Raw genomic sequence first — 5,514 nt, forward strand, 5'->3', positions numbered from 1 at the left:
AACCCATTAAAATCAAGTAGATTTTATCTTCATCTTCAAGAGAATGAAAATACGAAGATAACGTAAAAAGAATGAGGTCATTCCGACATTGGACGAAGAAGTTATGATCAAAACAAGATCGAAAGAATTCAGTCTACAACGGGAAGTTCGGCTAATAACTCATCAACACGAGTCAGCCGAACCTAAAGCCTATAAATCAATATTTTCGAAGTGTTTAAGGGTGTGTAGGTCATTGCATGCCCATTAGACACCCCTTATCAATACACCCTGGTTAGGAAAATGACTTTGTATGCCTATAAATATTATGGTTCTTCAAAATATCTAACTAAGGATACATGGCACTAAGCCCAAGTCCACTAGACTCGGCCCATTACACAAGTGCTGACCCAACTGGGTCAACTAACGATCACTGATGGTCAAATGGTTCAACTAACAGTCAACCTCCAGTCAAAGGTCAAAGTCCAGGGTAAATGGTTAAGGTCAAGTTAACTGAGTCGACTCAGGTCAGGATCTGTAACTCAGTGAGTCAACACCGATCCAACTCAGTCAGCTAAAATGACTAGAATGACTATCAGGCATATACTCTATTGTAACTACAAATTCACTTGCAACCTGATTCTATTCATTCTAACGAGATTCTAAAGTTCAATACAACAATAATACATAGAATTTAAGTTAAACTTCATAATTTAACTACAACTGTAAGCTTAGCCTACCTGCAAATGCAGTAGCCGCAATTATCCAAATCCTCTTCACTCAAAACCACACTCGACGCCACCATTGCACATTCAGTCAATCACCACTCTAACATACCACCATTACAAAGCTGCTCATCAACACATACACTCATTCTAACCACAGTCATTCTTCACATCCACAATGTCTTATCCACCGTTATCACTTCCAAAGTTCAGCACTCATCAATCAATTCAGCTCAACAAGTTGTAACTGTAACTCTATTCCATATCTCAAAACAGTTCCTAAACTTCCACCAGCCACTTATATCCCCTACAGCTTCAACAATACCACTACAACTTGGAACTCAATGCAATATTACACTAAACCTTAATACTCCATTTGCATTTCAGTAGAGATCATACTCTCTTCATATTACCTATAATTTCCTCCACCAGCTTTACTAGTACCTCTAACCCCTGCACTATTAGTTCAGCTCCATCACCACTATGACCTCACCACAGCAACATCATCACCAAATGTAGTTTAACTTATCCATTCCTGCACCACTAGATCACTCAAAATACACAAAGAACAAGTAAATTCTTCATCAACATCTTCTCAGCCACTATACAACAACCCAACAGCCACACTGAAACTATCACCATTACCATTTCCTTGTCCAGTTCACTAAAACCAACACAGTTCTGTATAACTGATGTCAACACCACTTCTAAAACTCAGTTTCTGTTTCATCCTTAATAAGTACCAACCCCTGTATATCAAAATAAACCTAAACCCCAATCAACACAGCTCCATTTTATATCAACAAAATTCTTAACTTCATAAGCATTCACATAATCTCAATAATGAACTGAAGGCTGTACTAATGTACTTACATAAACATTTACCTTAAATAGTTCAATTCCAGCAAGTTGACATCAGCTCACCTTCTTGTGTGAATCGATTCTTCAAACTCCGACTCCTTGGATACAATTAATTTCAAAACCATAACCAATTTCTTCTTCAAATCGTCTCTAAACATCCTTTGAAATCCTAACCTTTCAATTCTTAATTAAACTTCTTCTCTGTAATCAATCCCTAAATTGAATACCCAACTCTTCTTCTTGTTCTCAATACAAAAACCCATCTCTAAACACTTCCTTAGAACATCAATCACATCTATCGAATCTTCGCTGAGTTTCCTTTATAAAACCCTTACTCTTGATTATATCATCAACAACCTTACAACTTCAATCAATCATCAACCTCTTATTATTCATCCATCAGTATCTCAAAACACCGATTCAATTCAATAAATATCTCAAGACCAAATCTTAAAACCCTAATCTTCAGTTCTCTCTGAAATATCTCGATTCCCTAAAACAGAATCAGCTACCAAGAACAACACCACCTCCAGCAACAACCCATGACTCTTTTCTAATAATCCCGACCTCACAACCTCAGAATTCTTACAAGAATTCACCAAAGATGAAGAACAGAAGAAGGGGAAGAAGGAAAGAAGAAAGAGAAAGAAGAAGAAGAGAATAAAAGAAGAAATAGAACTGAGCTTATCTGCTCGACTAAGTTAGATAAGACCAAAGACAAATGATAAAGGAAATCCCTCAAATCATATGGGAAGCCCATGTCGGTTTGATAGCAAAATGACTATTTTGCCCTTCGACTAATCTGATGAAGTCTTCTTCATCCGGTATCCGAATGACACGTTCGAGTAGTCCATCTCACATAAATTTTTGAGATCTATTCAATGGTACTAATCTCGTATCTAAATCATTGTTAGATTAATTCCTACTAATTAACGTCTGTGTTAAACTAATCGAGTTATTAATTGAGTTCTCTTGTTGTTAATTTAATTGAGTATTTTGGATACAAATTCATGTTTCATGTGATTTGTTAAAGAAATCCTCTTTTCTTGTGAAAGTAAGGTCGTTCTTGTTGTTCTTTCAGGAATGACATTTTATGGGGGAGAGTTCTTAATTGAACTTTTTCTTAATTGCCAAATCTTTGCAAAGAGTGTGGTTGTGGAATATTGTAGGATTTTTCTTGTATCTTTATAAACTCCTTGATGAATACACTAAGTTTATACTATGTGAAATCATCTAAACAAAGTTGATATGTTCTCTTTTAGTCATGAAGTATCTCTATGAGAATTTCATTATGATCCCACTATTTTTCGTAGATTTGCCAATTTAGATTGAAAAGGGGTAGAATTAATGTGTATTTCACACTACGAATACATATGGTTTACAGATCATTATGTAAGGGGGAGCGATTTTCATGTGAGATTAAGTATTGACTAAGAGGGAGTGATACATATCACCATAGTATTGTTGTCAAAGTTGTGATACTATTGGATTTTGATGATATGTAATAATACTATGACACTGTATAACAATGATTGAGAGGTACTGTTTTCTCATTATTATAGCTAAGTATCTTCAACAACTATGATGTTAAGTGGAACACATTCAGAATCAGTGGAGTACTTGGAAGTGACAAAGATTTCGAGTAATGTTGAAGAACCAAGGAGATCAAGAATTTGGATGAGAAGCTACAAAGTTTATTTATTTTGTAATCTGTATCTATTGATAGTTTTGTCACTAAAATTGACAAAGGGGGAGATCGTTAGAGCACTGTTCGGTCGAACTCGTAAGCGTTGCTATCTCAAGCTTGTTGTCAAGTTTAGTTGCCAAAAATATAAGTCTTGATTTCTAGTATACTTATAGCTAAGTCTCGGATTATGATAGAAAGTGTAGTTGATCATTAGACTTCACGACATTCGTCGATCAAAGACGAAGAACTACTAAGGGGAGCTTGTGTAACTTCATCAACAAAATGTTTGGACACTTGAACTCATCTATCACTCAAAAGTCTATTTAATCTATCTCATATTTTAAGACCAAAGTCGTATAGCTATATAGACTTCAATTATACACATTTGATATTTCGAGCTGAGTTTAACTCGCTTACATATTTCTCGAAATATGTGTTGGTAAGCTTTCGCTTTAACCAAGTTCATCTTATATTCTTGAAGAAAGTCAAAAGATGATCATGTAAAAATCGCCTTGTAACATCTTATATGATTTGTGTGAGACAGCCATTTGATGTAGACTCGGAATTTTTCGTATTGATCATTCGATCACTTGAAAATTGCTTCGAAGATTATAGTTTGTGTGAGACATTTATTATCGTCTTCTAAGAATGTTTCAATGATTGAAATGGGAGTTTAGAACACTTAACCATAATTGGAATATAAGCACAGTATGCGTACTTGCATATGTGTTGATCCAAGACCGGAATGTGGTATGCATATCCGTACGCGTACAGGCGAGGTCAGGTAAAGTCCAGGATCTAGAGTATGCGTACTTGTACGCGTACTGGCAAAGTCAGTTGAAGTCCGGGTACTATAGTATGCGTACCTGTACGCGTACTGGATTCAACTGAAGCTTGGAAGTGTACGACAATATGCGTACCCGTTTGCACACTGGCGAACACAGTCCAAGTCCGGCTACTTAGGTATGCATACCCGTTTGCATACTTGAGTATTTATGTTCTAAAATCGGTTTGTTCATGAACTAATGCATTTATATAATAAGGAATGAAATCTTTTGCAAACCGTGGATATAATGTTCATGAATTGATTCGAGTGAATCAAAATCGATTTTGCTTCAATTGTGTCTTGTATACTTCTATGAGAATATAAACAATTGAGCAACTCTAGAACTAGTTTCATTTGAACTAGTGATGATTAAGATGAATAAGGTTGATATGAAAGTCTTCATATCGCTAACTTCGGTTAACTATTGTTGAGCCAACAAATGTGTACACGTTTAGGTACGGTTACTCATATCTAAATGAAGTCACTTTGCATTTGTGTATAACAAGCTAAGTTCGATCTAACAGTTGAAAGATATTAGCTTGAGTCTAATCATGTTTTCATCTAACGGTGAATATTGAATGCTTTGTTAGCAAGGTAACATTGATTGCAAACCCTGACTTGAAGACTATATAAGGGAGAACTCTAACAACTAGGAAACCTAATCCCCACATCTTCTGTGTGATACTAGTTGCGATTCTCATTTAACCTTAGGTTTTTTTCCAAAACCTTGTAGGTTAACAACTGAAGACTTCATTGGGATTGTGAACCCAGACACAACTATTTTCTCTGTAGTTACGTGTTCTGATCTTGCTGTTTTCTATCGTGATTGAGTACTATCTTCTCCAAGATTTTTTCGAGATTTAATCTCCGATAGGCAAGATAAAAAGTATTCACAAACATCTTCGTATCATCGCTTGTGATTCCACAATATCATGTTTCGTTACCATACAAATAAGATTATTGTGAGGTGATTGATATTTTTAGTCTGTTCTTCGGGAATATAAGTCCGGTGTATCAATTGTATTCACGTTGATTTATCAAAATACGAAACAAAACTCATAGGTATATCTGTGGGAGACAGATTTATTTATTCAATAGACTTTTCTGTGTGAGACAGATCGGTTTATCAAGTCTTCGACTTTGGTTCGTAGAAACTCTTAGTTGTGGGTGAGATCAACTAAGAGAATCAAGTGCGCATAATTTGACGTGGTTTTAGAGGCGTAAGGAACGCGACTGTACCTTGATCAGTGTGAGATTGGTTAGGGCTCAACTACATTCCAGTCCGAAGTTAACTTGGAGTAGGCTAGCGTCTGTAGCGGCTTAATACAATATGAAGTTCAAATTTGGACTAGGTCCCGGGGTTTTTCTGCATTTGCGGTTTCCTCGTTAACAAAATTTATGGTGTCTGTGTTATTTCTTTTCTGCATTATATTTTCTAT

General features: G+C 35.8%; 1 long non-coding RNA gene across 1 annotated transcript; it reads right to left on the bottom strand.

The window, feature by feature from the left end:
- Positions 1–604: 604 nt before the first annotated feature.
- LOC113298849 lies at positions 605–2,239 on the bottom strand. Its single transcript, XR_003334418.1, has 2 exons — positions 1,587–2,239; positions 605–1,450 (listed from the first exon to the last, which is right to left on the bottom strand). It is a non-coding gene; the product is annotated as an uncharacterized LOC113298849 (long non-coding RNA).
- Positions 2,240–5,514: the final 3,275 nt, after the last annotated feature.

Source organism: Papaver somniferum, chromosome 7 (genome assembly GCF_003573695.1).
Source record: "Papaver somniferum cultivar HN1 chromosome 7, ASM357369v1, whole genome shotgun sequence".
NCBI lineage: Eukaryota > Viridiplantae > Streptophyta > Magnoliopsida > Ranunculales > Papaveraceae > Papaver > Papaver somniferum.